The sequence below is a fragment of the Dromiciops gliroides genome, chromosome 6, assembly GCF_019393635.1.
Source record: "Dromiciops gliroides isolate mDroGli1 chromosome 6, mDroGli1.pri, whole genome shotgun sequence".
NCBI classification, from domain to species: Eukaryota; Metazoa; Chordata; class Mammalia; order Microbiotheria; family Microbiotheriidae; genus Dromiciops; species Dromiciops gliroides.
The window spans coordinates 267,583,936-267,599,169 of record NC_057866.1 but is presented as its reverse complement, the minus strand read 5'-3'; positions in this window follow the sequence as shown (position 1 = coordinate 267,599,169).

The following is a 15,234-nucleotide window of genomic DNA, read 5'->3' as shown; positions in this document are numbered from 1 at the left end:
TGGTATGCCTTCATTGTCTACGATAACTTTCAGTAAGATATAGTTTCCTTCTTTATCTCTTTTAAGTAGATGACTTTTTGCTTTTGCTTTCTCTGAAATCAACATAATTTTATAAAGGCCCTGGAAGAACTTCTATAAATGGATTGTATAATGAGGTGGAGTATAATAACCAAGAGAACATTGTGTACAGAGACAGCATTATTATTGGAAGAACAGTGGGGGGGGGGACAGCTATGTGGCACAGTGGTACCTGCCCAAATGCAGGAGGATCTGAGTTCAAATTCAGCCTCAGACACTTGGCACTTAATAGCTGTGTGATGCTGGGCACGTCACTTAGCACTCATTGCCCTGCATAAAAAGAAAAGAAATTGTCAGTGACATTTATTCTCAGCAATACAATGATCCAAGACAATGGAAAAAGACTATTGATGAAGCAAACTATCCACCTCCAAAGAAAGAACTGATGTTGATGGAACACAGACCGAAGCATGCTATTTTTCACTTTCTTTCATTTTTTTTCTTTTATTCAAGTTTTCTTGTACAAAATGATTAATATGTTAATATTTTACATAAATGCACATGTTGAACCCATATCTTCTTACTGCCTCAGGGCTTTCTAGTTCTGGAAAATTAATATAATACAAATCATAAAGATGCTTAGCATTTCATAACCATCTTTAATAACATCAACAACATTACAATTTGGATTAATGCTTCCAATGTGTTTTCTGTGAGTTGAACTTCCTTTTTCCCTTTCCCAACAAACAGTGAGGAGTGCCGATTGAGTAGCATTTTGATTAAAATGCAACTTATGTAAAAACAATCCCCAAAATACTGTACATTCAGGTTGATTACTGGATCTACACCCAAGCTGTCCTTGTACTCAATCATGCCCTGAGCCATGATAGGAACAACAAAATGATGTCAGTTGTGGATTCTTATCATAGTGACTGTAAAGTCATACACAGCTTTAGCACTTTGATCCTTAAAATCAAGGAGTTCCTGTAGACCCTGAATGTCCCAGCTCTGTACTAGCCAAACTTGAGGTGTTCTTAGAAGATAATCTAGAGGAAGACATTTATTTCCTTATGTTTGCCAATATCATGGGCAACTCCTGGTGCAAAAATAGAGATGAGGTCTTTTCGCATGCATTCACAGACCCTCCAGGGTTGTTGTGAATATCAACTGAGATAATAATTATAAAGTGCTTAGCCCAGTACAGAAGTCTAGAAGCAGCTTCATGGAGAGCTGTGACAGGGAGAAACTGTGGTAGTAATCCGCCTGAGAAAAAAGAGAGGGGCAGAGACAAGATGGCAGAGAGTAGCCAGCAAATCGCTTAAGCTCTCCTTCTGTTCCCTCAAAAAGAACATTAAATCAAGACTCTAGACATATTCTGAAACTACAGAACCTGCAAAGACAGAGAAACACAGTCTTCCAACCAGAAATCATTTAGAAGACTTCAGGAAAGGTCAGTCACACTGGGGCAAAAGGGAGGCACAGCACAGAGGGAGCCAGGGCAAGTCAGCAGGAATCTGTGGGCCACAGCCGAGCAACTGAGACCCCTGGATCCTGGCTCAACAAGGTGATGGTGCAGCAGGACAGTGGCAAAACCCACCTGCATCATTAGGGAGGGCAGGTTGCCAGCTGGACAGCCAGCCATAGGACAGGTGCAACCAGGATTCGTAAATCCCAACTCACAGCTAGCAAGACCAGGGTGGGGAAAAATCCACAAGCCATATGGGCATCAATGTAGAAAGCCAGTGACACAGCCCCTATACTCCAGCACAAGAAGCTTGAAACAGGGACCCTGGTGCCCCAGAGCAAACCTCAACTTAAAAAAATAAGCTGAAGTATGAGTAAGAAACAAAAAAGAGCTCTCACCATTGAGAGCTTCTGTATTAACAGGGAAGAGGCAAACACAAAGTCAGATGAGGGCACTTCTCCCAAATTGCCTACATTTGAAGCCTTGAGAGGAAAGATGAATTGGTCTCAAGAACAAAAAGTTTTCTTGGAAGAGCTCAAAAAGGATTTTAAAAATCAATTGAGAGAAATGAAAGCAACACAAGACAATTATGAAAAAAGAATCAGCAACTTAGAAAAAGAAGCACAGTAGGCAGCTAGGTGGTGCAGTTTATAGAGCACCGGCCCTGGAGTCAGGAGGACCTGAGTTCAAATCTGGCCTCAGACACTTGACACTTACTAGCTGTGTGACCCTGGGCAAGTCACTTAACCCTCACTGCCCTGGCAAAAAAAAAAGAAAAAAGAAAAAAAGAAAAAAAGAAAAGGAAGCACAAAGATTGACGGAAGAAAACAATTCCTTAAAAAATTCATCTGGCCAAATGGAAAAAAGGTTCATAATCTCATTGAAGAAAACAATGCCTTAAAAAAAATCATTTGGACAAATGGAAAAAAAAGTGCATAATCTCATTGAAGAAAACAAGTCCTTAAAAATTTAAATTGGACAGTTGGAAGATAATGAATCCATGAGACCCCAGGAATTAGTCAAGCAGAATCAAAAGAATGAAAAAATAGAAGAAAATGTGAAATACCTCATTGGAAAGACAATTGACCTGGAAAACAGATCAAGGAGAGACAGTTTCAGAATCATTGGACTGCCTGAAAGCCATGATCAGAAAAAGAGTCTAGACACCATATTCCAGGAAATTATTAAGGAGAACTGCCCTGATATTATAGAATCAGAGGATAAAATAGTCATTGAAAGAAACCACCTATCACCTCCTGAAAGAGACCCAAAAGGAAAACTCCAAGGAATATTGTAGCCGAATTCCAGAATTGTCAGGTGAAGGAGAAAATACTCCAAGCAGCCAGAAAGAAGCAATTTCAATATCATGGAGCCACAGTCAGGATTACTCAGGATCTGGCAACTTCAACATTAAAGGACTACAAGGCTTGGAATATGATATTCCCAAAGGCAGAGGAGCTTGGATTGCAGCCAAGAATCTATTACCTAGCAAAACTGATTATTCTCTTTCAGGGAAAAAGATGGGCATTCAATGACATTGGGGACTTTCAAGGTTTCCTGATGAAAAGACCAGATCGGAATAGAAAGTTCGATCTTAAGATACATGACTCAAGAGAAGTTTAAAACGGTAAATAGTGGGGGAAAAAAGTTACTCAATAAGGTTAAACTGTTTACATCTCCACACAGGAAGATAATACTTATAACTCTTGAGAATGGTATATGTATTTGGGAAGACAGAAGGATTATACACAGAGGGTATAAATATAAACTGTCTTTGATGTGGTGATATCAATAAAATTAAGGGCTTAAAAAGGGAGTTTATGGAGAGAAGAGGAAAGGGGAGGTGGAATGAGGTGAATTATATCATATGAAAAGGTGAAAAAAACCTATTACAATAGAGAGAAAGAAGGGAGGGGTGAACATTGTTTCAGCCCTACTCTCACTATATTTGATTTAAACTGACCTGGAAAACAGATCTAGGAGAGTCAATTTGAGAATCATTGGACTGCCTGAAAGCCATGATCAGAAAAAGAGTCTAAACGTCATATTCCAGGAAATTATTACAGAGAACTGCCAATTCATTTGGATAAAGAAACTTAGCTTATTCTATAGGGAAGTAAAAGGGGAAGGGGAAGGGGGGGACTGATATAAGGGAGGTCAAATCAAGGGAGAAAAGGGTAAAAAAAAGGGAGTGGGTGATAAAAAAGGAGGGCAGATTGGGGGAGGCAGGGGTAAAAAGCAAGACATTGGTGAGGAGGAATAGGGTGAAAGAGGGGGAAAAAGTACAAAAGGAGGTAAATAGAATGGAGGGGAATAGACAGCTAGTAATAATAACTGTGAATGTGAATGGGATGAACTCTGCCATAAAACAGAAGGGAATTGCAGAGTGGATTGAAAACCAGAATCCTACAATATGCTATTTACAAGAAACACATTTGAAGCAGAGAGATACACACAGAGAAAAGGTAAAAGGCTGGAGCCAAATATATTATGCTTCAGTTAAAGTTAAAAAAATCGGGGGAAGCAATCCTTATCTCAGACAAAGCAAAGGCAAAAATAGATCTAATTAAAAGAGATAAGGAAGGAAACTACATCTTGCTAAAAGGTACCATAAATAATGAAGTAATATCAATATTAAACATGTATGCACCAAGTGGTATAGCATCCAAATTCTTAGAGAAGTTAAAGGAGTTACAAGAGGAAATAGACAGTAATACTATACTAGTGCAGGATCTGAATCTTCCCTTCTCAGAATTAGATAAATCTAACCACAAAATAAATAAGAAAGCGAAAGAGGAGAATAAATTACCAGAAAAGTTAGACATGATGGATGTCTGGAGAAAACTGAATGGGGATAGAAAATAATATACATTTTTCCCAGCAGTACATGGCACATTTTCAAAATTTGACCATGTATTAGGTCACTAAAACATCATAGTCAAATGTAGAAAGGCAGAAATAGAAATGTAATCTCAGATCATGATGCAATAAAAATTACATGTAATAAAGAGCCATGAAGGTATGACTGAAAATCAATTGGAAAGTAAATAATTTCATTTTAAAGAATGAGTGCGTCAAAAAACAAATCATAGGAACAATAAATAATTTTATCCAAGAGAATGACAATTATGAGACAACATACCAAAATCTATGGGATACAGCCAAAGCAATGCCCAGGGGAAATTTTATAGTTCTAACTGCTTACATGAATAAAAAGGAGAAGCAGGAGATCAGTGAATTGGGAATGCAACTTAAAAACTAGAAAAATAACAAATTTGCAATCCCCAATTAAATACTAAATTAGACATCCTGAAACTTAAAGGAGAAATTAATAAAATTAAAAGCAAGAAAACTATAGAAGTAATCAATAAAACTAAGAACTGGTTTTATGAAAAAAACAATAAAATAGATAAACCACTGGTTAATTTGATTAGAAAAAAGAAAGAAGAAAACCAAATTACCAGTATCAAAAAAGAAAGGGGTGATGGTACCACCAATGAAGTGGAAATTAAATCAATAATTAGGAATTATTTTGCCCAACTGTATGCCAAAAAATTTGACAATCTAAATGAAATGGATGAATATTTACAAAAATACAAACTGCCCAGGTTAACTGAAGAGGAAATAAAATCCTTAAGTAAGCCTATATTAGAAACAGAAATTGAACAAGTCATTAAGGAACTCCCTGAGAAAAAATCCCCAGGGCCAGATGGATTTACAGGTGAATTCTACCAAACATTTAAAGAACAATTAATTCCAATATTATACAAATTATTTGGAAAATCAGGTGAAGAAGGAGTTCTACCTAATTCATTTTATGACACAAATATGGTGGTGGTACCAAAACCAGGCAGAGCAAAAACAGAGAAAGAAAATTATAGACCAATTTCCCTAATGAATATTGATGCTAAAATCTTAAATAAAATATTAGCAAGGCGATTACACCAAGTGATCACCAGTGTAATACACTAATGACCAGGTGGGATTTATACCAGGAATGCAGGGCTGGTTCAACATCAGGATATCTATAAACATAATCAACCACCTTAATAAGAAAACTAACCAAAAATCATATGATTATCTCAATAAATGCAAAGAAAGCTTTTGACAGAATACAGCACCTGTTCCTAATAAAAACACTAGAGAGCTTAGGAATAGGTGGAGCTTTCCTTAAAATAATAAGCAGTACCTACCTAAAACCATCAACAAGCATTATATGTAATGGAGATAAGTTAGAGGCATTCCCAATAAGATCAGGGGTGAAACAGGGATGTCCATTATCACCTCTATTATTTATTATTGTACTAGAAATGTTACCTTTAGCAATCAGAGAAGAAAAAGGAATTAAAGGAATTAGAATAGTCAAGGAGGAAACAAAACTATCACTCTTTGCAGATGATATGATGGTATACTTAGAGAATCAACTCAAAAATTACTTGAAATAATTAACAACTTTAGCAAAGTAGCAGGATATAAAACAAATCCACATAAATCATCAGTATTTCTATACATGACCAACAAAGTCCAGCAGCAGGAGATAGAAAGAGAAATTCCATTTAAAGTAATGGTAGATAATGTAAAGTACTTGGGAGTCTACCTGCCAAGACAAACCCAGGAACTCTATGAACACAATTACAAAACACTTTTCACACAAATCAAAGCAGATCTAATTAATTGGAAAAATATCAATTGCTCATGGATAGGCTGAGCTAATATAATAAAAATCGCAATCCTACAAAAATTTATTTATTTATTCAGTGCCATACCAATCAGACTACCTAAAATTATTTTATAGAGCTAGAAAAAATAATAACAAAATTCATTTGGAAAAACAAAAAGTCAAGAATATCAAGGGACATAATGAAAAAAATGCACAGGAAGGTGTGTTAGCTATACCAAATCTGAAGCTTGACTATAAAGCGGCAGTCATCAACCCTATCTGGCACTGGCTAAGAAATAGAGTGGAGGATCAATGGAATAGGCTAGGCACAGTAGACACAATAATAAATGATATTAGTAATGTACTGTTTGATAAACCCAAAGACTCCAGCTTCTGGGATAGGAACTCAGTATTTGACAAAATCTGCTGGGAAAAGTGGAAGATAGTATGGCAGAAATTAGGCATAGACCAACATCTTACATCTTATACTAAAATAAAGTCAAAATGGGTACATGGTTTAGATATAAAAGGTGATACCAAGGGGCAGCTAGATGGTGCAGTGGATAGAGCACTGGCCCTGGAGTCAGGAGCACCTGAGTTCAAATCTGACCTCAGACACTTAACACTTACTAGCTGTATGACCCTGGGCAAGTCACTTAACCCCAATTGCCTCACTAAAAAAAAAAAAAAAAAGTGATACCATAGGTAAATTAGAAGAGGAAGGAATGTCTACCTTTCAGATCTTTGGAAAGGAGAACAGTTTATGACCAAAAAGAGATACAGAATATTATGAAATGTAAAATGGATGATTTTGATTACATTAAATTTAAAAGGTTTTGTACAAACAGAAGCTATGCATCCAAAATTAGAAGAGATACAGAAAGCTGGGAAATAATTTTTATGGCCAGTACTTCTTATAAAGGCCTCATTTCTAAAATATATAGGTAACTAAATCAAATTTATAAGAATCCAAGTCATTCCCAATTGAGAAATGGTCAAAGATATGAACAGGCAGTTTTCTGATGAAGAAATCAAAGCTATCTATTGCCATATGAAAAAATGCTCTAAATCACTATTGATTAGAGAGATGCAAATTAAAACAACTCTGAGGTACCACCTGATACCCATCAGATTGGCTAATATGACAAAAAAGGAAAATAATAAATGTTGGAGAAGCTGTGGAAAAATTGGAACACTAATGCATTGTTGGTGGAGCTGTGAACTAATCCAACCATTCTGGAGAGCAATTTGGAATTATGCCCAAAGGGCTATAAAGGTATGCATACCCTTTGAACTAGCAATACCTCTTTGGGGTTTTTTTCCTAAAGAGATTATGGAAAAGGGAAAAGGACCCACATGTACAAAAATATTTATAGATGTTCTTTTTGTGGTGGCAAGGAATTGGAAATTGAGAGGATGCCCATCAATTGGGGAATGGCTGAACAAGTTGTGGTATATGAATGTAATGGAATACTATTGTGCTGTAAGAAATGATGAGTAGGAGGAGTTAAGAGAAACCTGGAAGGACTTGCATGAACTGATGATCAGTAAGATGAGCAGAACCAGGAGAACATTGTATACAGTATCATCAACATATGTTGATCAACTGTGATAGACTAGATTCTTCTCACCAATGCAAAGGTACAAGTAAGTTCCAAAGGACTCATGATGAAAAGGCTCTCCAAATCCAGAAAAAAAAGAACTCTGGAATATTGATGCTGATTGAACCATACTATTTCTTTTGTTTTTGGTGCTGTTGTTTTTGTTTTTTGAGGTTTTTCCTTTTTGCTCTGATTCTTCTCATATAACATGAGTAATGCAGAAAGATGTTTAATGTTTTATATATATATATATGTATATATATATATACACACATTATATATATACACACTCACACGTACACACACACACATATGTGTGTGTATATATATATATATATATATATATATATAAACCTATATCAGATTACCTGTGGGGGACAGAGGGGAGGGAGAGAGAAGTTTGAAATTGGAAATCTTATCTAGACAAATGTTGAAAATGAAAATTAATTAATTAATTAATTTTTTTAAAAGAAAGAAAGAAAGAAGGAAGGAAGGAAGAAAAGAAAGAAATCCACCTGCCCCATGACACTGTGCTCGGACCAGCATCAGGACTCCAGTTTGGGCTAGGTCCCAGGGTCAGACTCAGGCTGGCCTAAGCAGACCATCTCAGTTCCCTCATTAACCTCATAGTGAACTTTGTTCTAAAAGACAGGAAGAAACAGCATCCCAGAAACCAGGAGGCACCATAGGGTACCTCTAGGCTAGTACTTCCTTTTTTTTTGGGGGGGGGGGCGGTCAATGAGGATTAAGTGACTTGCCCTTGGTCACATAGCTGGTGTCAAGTGTCTGAGGCTGGATTAGAACTCAGGTCCTCCTGAATTCAGGGCCAGTGTTTTATCCACTGCCTAGCTGACCCCCCCACCCCAGCCTAGTATATTAACTAGACACTGAATATAGATAATGCAGTTATCAAACAACACTAGCTCTTGTGACCAGTGGTAGCACAGGGGTCCCTCTAGAATTTCTTTCAGATCAGTTGTCCAATCCTCTAGTATCAATAACCAAGAGAAGAAAATAGATCTTTGGAGCACTGGTGTGGGCCTCTTTCCTTGGACAAACTGTTGCTGTGGGAAACAATTCTGGCCTCAATTGCCTAGGTGTGAACACCTTGGTGAACACTTAGGCCCATTACTAGGTCTGATTCCAAAAGGGAGAACTCACACAGGGAAGAAATTCCTCAAAGTAGAAACCAGAAGCACTATCAGGCCATAGGAGTTCACACATTGGTGACAGAGTGAGGTGAGGGGCTAAATGAGGCTAAATGAAGCCCAATAAAAGAACCCAACAATTTAGCCTTGTAATCTTGTTTGCTGCTGAAGATCAGAGGAAGGAGCTTGAGTTACCCTTCCTGAGTTGACTATCCTTATCCTTCAAGAAAGGAGTAGAAGGTGAGTATCAATTGGAAAGATTTTATTCTCCTCTATACATTTAGAAAGATGAATATATCTCAATTCAGTAAATACATTATAACTCTAGGTGACAAAAATGGACCCCAGTTTAATTAATGAGCCAGCAGTTTGGGGAAGACAACAATTTGGCATTTTATCTACTTCCTGACTATCTCATATAATTAAAAATTAACTGTGCTGACGTTTGGAAATGATATCAGATATCCCTAAACTAACCAATAAGGTACGTAGACTAGTAACACTTAAGAGGATTTAAGAGAAATGAAAGAGATGCTTCCCCCTCCCCCCTAGAATATGATGACTTTGACTTGGGACATGCATGAGAGGAATAAAAGATGGGAGGAATAAATCGTAGCAGATGACAGCCCCCCAACATTCAAGTTCCTTGTATGAGAGCTCAGTTTGAGCTCTAGCTCTATCAGGTTTCATGGTTCGCTGGGCCACACTGTATGAATACATGACAGCAGCTTTTGAACTTCTTCATGAGGATGAGAGAGGAGGAGGCAGCACAGACTTTGGGCCTCCTCAATGATGCTGGATGCAGGGACACAGAGTTATCCCCTATACTAGGACTTAACCAGTGTCCCATGGTGACTTCTTGGTTGAACAGCCTAATCCTGACAGCATTTCCTGGGGGGTTGGGTAGGTGCAGGTAGGAAGGAGCTGAACCTGGAAAAATCAATCATTAAATTAGAAAAAAATAAATTTATAGTTTTTTTTAAACTAGAAATGAGACATACCCACAAAGTAGAATCATACCTGAGTGCTTGATCTTTGAGATCCAAGACTCATTTCCCTAGATCTATTGGCAGGGAGGCTGGAGAATAGATTTCTCTTCTCCATCTGCTTAGAATGTGTAGAGGATAGGCTTACTTCTGGTCTAGGCCCTCCACTGTTTCTCAGTCCCTGTAAATCAGTCTGTCTCATGGTTCTGAAATGTGTGGTTTAACACATAAATGACTTAATCACCATTTTCACTGATATTCTCTCTACATGATGCCATGGATGTCAAAAACTTGTTTGAAAGCCTCAAAGTGAATCTCACCTGGCATATGTGTTTGGGCTATTTCATTGAGCCAGTGATTGTCACATGTGGCCATAACTTCTGCAAAGAGTGTATTCTCAGATACTGGAAGGAAGTCCAATTTGCAAGTCAGTCTTTAGATTTGAAGAATTTTTGTACAATAGGAAGCTTCAGAATCTATCATTGGCAAGATGCTTAGACCTCATTTACTGAAGAGCATTGGGGCCCTAACTACCTGTGACAAACATGGAAAGAGGAGACCTTGTTCTGTGAGGAGGACCAGAGACCCTTGTGTGGACCTTGCTTTTTAAACACAGAGAACAAGGAGCACAAAGTCCTTCCCTTGGAAAAGGCAGCTAGTCAGTGAATGGTAAGGTGATCTGTTCACTTTCAATCTTAGAAGAGATAGAGGGTCTGCCCATGCCACTCTGTCCATGATCAACTGGGGATACTTTTGGTATGTGTATGATTGGACTATTTTTTTTTCCTTGCAGGAGAAACTCCAGGCACAATGAAATATTTTGAAGGATAAGAAGCATCAATTTCAAATGGAATTGGAAAGTGAAAAAAATGAGAAAAGTTCAGTGTAAGGAAAGTATCTGACTTTTTTTTAAAGAGATAAATGTGAAATGTGCCCCATCACATGAAAGCCCTTTTTAGCTAGAATGGAAACTGATATACAGCACAGTAGAAAAAAAATTGACAAAGGAATACATTCAAATTAAGGATGAAAGATCTTCATTGCTGTGTCTGATAAGTATTTTCATCCCCAAATAGCAGAAGATATTTTACAAAAGATATTGTCTACAAACCTATGCATAATAACACTTTTTTTTTCTACTTGGCTTTAGACAGTTTTGGAAAGACTCAGTGTCTAGTATACATTTGAGGGCTCTTCATTTATTACTTTCCATAAAACACTGTCTCTGGCCTTTCCATCATCAACTAATCTTTAGGAAAAAGAGAATACACATCACTCTGCCTACAAGTGAAAAAATTGGGAAGATAGATAGTAAAGTTCTATTTGTTATCATGGCCTATGTTTCTTCTCAGACAAAGAATAGGGAGAATTAGCTAAACAAATGTTCGATGCTGAGCTTGACCCAGACAATCATTGAATTTTCTTTCCTTCTTTTATCCCAATTCTTCTGTGATAAGTGCGGGGCCATACTCTCAAGTTGCTGGTTGTATCTCAATATGAGAAAATGGACTGTTTCTTTTTGGAGGAAGAATGGCTACAATTGCAAAGATTGACCAAGGAAGCAAGGGTCAACTTGGCAGTTAAGGAGAGTGAGGACAGTCAGTCCCAAGGGATCCTCAGTCTGCAAATGAATTCAGAGCAGCTGCCTGTGGAAATGTTCAAGGTGAGTGATTGATGTGAAACCATAATACAGACTTCACAAAGGAGCAGTAGGAAGTAGTATCATTATCATGATATCAGCCCCTCATTTTTATGGAAATTGAGGAACTAGAAACCTCACCTAAAAGACTGTCAGAGGGGCAGCTAGATGGCACAGTGGATAAAGCAACAGCCCTGGGTTCAGGAGTACCCAAATTCAAATCAGTCCTCAGATATTTGACACTAACTATCTGTGTGACCCTGGGCAAGTCACTTAACCCCCTTTGTCTGAAAAAAAAAAAGACTAAAGACTGTCAGAAATAGGACAATCAACAACACAGTAGTTTTGGTATATTTCCAGTAGGTGGGAATTTTGACTAGAATCCCACAGTGGGACACTCTCCCAGGATTGGGGAATCCTTCTCTTTATTCTTGAACTCCTTGCTCTGGAACCCATGGTGAATGATGTGTTTTCTTTTTCTTTTCTTTTCTTTTCTTTTTTTCTACAGGGGATATAACTCTTGATACTAAAACTGCCATTCCTTATCTCATTCTGTCTGATGATTTGAAGGGTGTTGAATGTGTTTCTTTCCCACAAGATGTAACTGACAAGCTGAAAAGATTTGACTATACTCTCCATGTCTTAGCTGCATGGAGCTTCACCTCAGGGAAACAGTACTGGGAAGTAGAAATTAGGAATAAAACAGAGTGTGAAGTGGGCCTTTGTAAAGAATCAATCATAAGGAAGGGCAATTTCCAAAAGTTACCTGGGAATAGACATAACCTTGTACTCTTAACATCTGGAAATACCTTTCACCTATGGTGTATAAATCATGTGCTAAGATTGTTGGAATTTGGCTGAGTCATTCAGAGGGGCCACACCTGGCCTGCCTTGAAGTGATGTATGCTGCTGAGGTCATAAGGAGAAACCACTCTCCACAGGCAGTTTTTGAAGGACCTCCCCTTTTGGGGCAGGAAGATCAAACACACGCTGAGGGGAGCTCACTGCGCTTGCAGAGTTGTATTTTCTCCCGGTGGCGTGAGCAGGAGCAGCAGCAGATGAGTCATTCAAACCTGACTGTAAGCTGTTCTTTCCATTGAAGCTATGAGCTCCAGGTGGTGAGTTAAAATATGAGCTCTGCTCTTTTGAATTAGCTGAACTGGAAGCAAATGTGGGAATTGTATAGACTTAGGTTAGAGCTAGGAGGATTATCCGTATTTCTTTTCCCCTATTCTCTTGTCTTTGATTTTATTAATTTCACCTTTGCTATTTACTTTATTCTCCTTAATAAAACCTGATTAATTTGTGGAACAGAGGCTGTTAGGCTCCTTTCTTATTGGCCCCCACAATCATGTTGTCCCTATAAGCCCGCCTATTCATAAGGTGGCCATTTTCCTCGATTATGAAAGTGGCCATATATCATTTAACAATGCTACAGATGGTACTCTAATCTACAATCCTGCAAATATTAATTTGCAATTGGCTCTTTGCCCTTGCTTCTCTCCTTGCTTTCAAAAGAAGAAAAACTTCACTGGGTCTTTACATATCTTCCCCAGGAGAAACTAGAAGAATGCTGTGAAAGATGAGGATGGCTAAAATGACATTTTCAAATCCAAGCAACTAAAATCAACCCTTAAAATTTCATTCCCTTTATTAGGACACACTATGACACACAGGCTTAGCCCTGACTCAGGGCACAACTCTGTGTCCATCCAAGCATAGAGCATCATTGAGGAAGTTCAGAGTCTTTCCTGCCTCCCTAAACCTAGTCCCCTTGTAAGAGACAAACATATACAGTCATGTTTGCATGCCTTTTGGCCCAGAAGAACATGGAATCTGAGAGCCCTAGAGCTCAACCTGACTTCTCTGTTATAAGGGCCTTGGATAATGGGGGCTCCCATCTGCTACTACTTATCCCTCCCACCTTCTATTTCTCTTAATCCCCAAATCAAAGTCAACATGTTCTGGGAAGGCAGAAACTTCTTTAATTTCTCCTAAGTTTTTCCAAAGGTACTAGTTTAGCTTAGCTTATTGGTTAGTTTTGGGATAACTGATCTTATTTCCAATGGTCAGGACAATTATGTTTTTTAATTAAATTAAATCATAATAGGGTAGTTAAATCCCCAAATCACCACATCTTTCCCCAAAACTCCCTATTCCTTAATTAAGCTGAGATGTATCTGTTACCTCCCATAGTTACAATCCATTTACTGAATTGAGATACCTTGATCTTTCTAAACAAACAGAAGAGAAAAATCTTCTTAAGGGAATCTTACCTTCTAGTCCCTTCTACAAGGATAGTCAAATCAGGAAGGGTAACTTAAGCTCTTTCCTCTGAGCTCTAGCAGCAAACAAGTTTACAGGAACACCTCCTTGGATTCTTTTTTTTTTTTTTCCCACTAGCTTACTTTTTTTTTTCTTTTTGGTTTTTGTTTTTGGTGAGGCAATTGGGGTTAAGTGACTTGCCCAGGGTCACACAGCTAGTAAGTGGCCAGATTTGAACTCAGGTTCTCCTGACTCCAGGGCCCATGCTCTATCCACTGTGCCACCTAGCTGCTCCCCCCCCCATTCCTTTTTTTGGCCTTTCTTCAATTACCCCTCTGCCCCTCCTTCTATCTCCAAAGTGTGAACTCCAAAGCCCTATAAGTGCTTATAGACTCTGCTTTTGGAGAGTTCTCAGCTATGAGAGTTGTCACCTTTCTACTTAAACCTGGTAATAGGCATAAGTGTTCACAGTGGTTTTCACACATATAGGTGCAGTCTGGCCAAGGAGGGAGGGCCGGATCAGTAGTGATTATGTCCAAAGAATCTCAGTCTCCTGTATTGGCTATTGACATTAGGAGATTGTACGACTGATCAGAAAGAGATTCCAGAGGGAGCCCTGTGCTAGTGGTGGTCACAGGACCTAATGCTTTTTGGTAACTCCATTGTTTAATCCCAATTACAGTTAAAGTTCCACGTGGAAAGAAGTGCTTGAGGTACCAAGGTTTAACCTAATATTTGTAGGCAGAGAGTAGCAGCTAATACAGAGTGCAGACTTTGAGTAACAAAATGAAGGGAATGTGTAATGCAATTCTTGAAGAAAAAAAATGTTCATTTTTCTTTCAAAAGATCAAGTTAAATATAAATATTCTATCTAACTATCTAGATTAAATATATATATATATATATACATATCAGTAATATAACCAAAAGCAAAAACGTGTTTCTCAATTGCTTATGACAATTTCAGGGAGAAAAACATTTTTAATGTTAATCAGATTTTATTTTTTCAAATTACATGTAAAGACAATTTTTAACATTAATTTTTTGGAAGCTTTTAAGTTCCACTTTTTTTTCTCCCTTCTTCCCTCTCCTCTCCCATCCCCAAGATAGAAAGCAATGTAATATAGGTAATACATGTGCCACAATGTAAAACATATTTACACATTAGTTAAGCTAGGAAAGAAGAAACAGAACAAAAGGAAAAAAAGTGAAAGCATCTTTTGATCTGCATTCAGACTCCATCAATTCTTTCTCCGTATGTAGATAGCATTTTCCATGATGGGTCTTTTGGAATTCTCTTGGATCTTTGTATTGCTTGGAAGGGTTGTCAATCATTGTTCATCATCACACAGTGTCCTGCCTGGTTCTGCTCACTTCATTCAGTTTCAGTTCATCGAAGTCTTTCCAGGTTTTTCTGAAATCAGTCTGCTAATCATTTCTTTTTTTAATTCT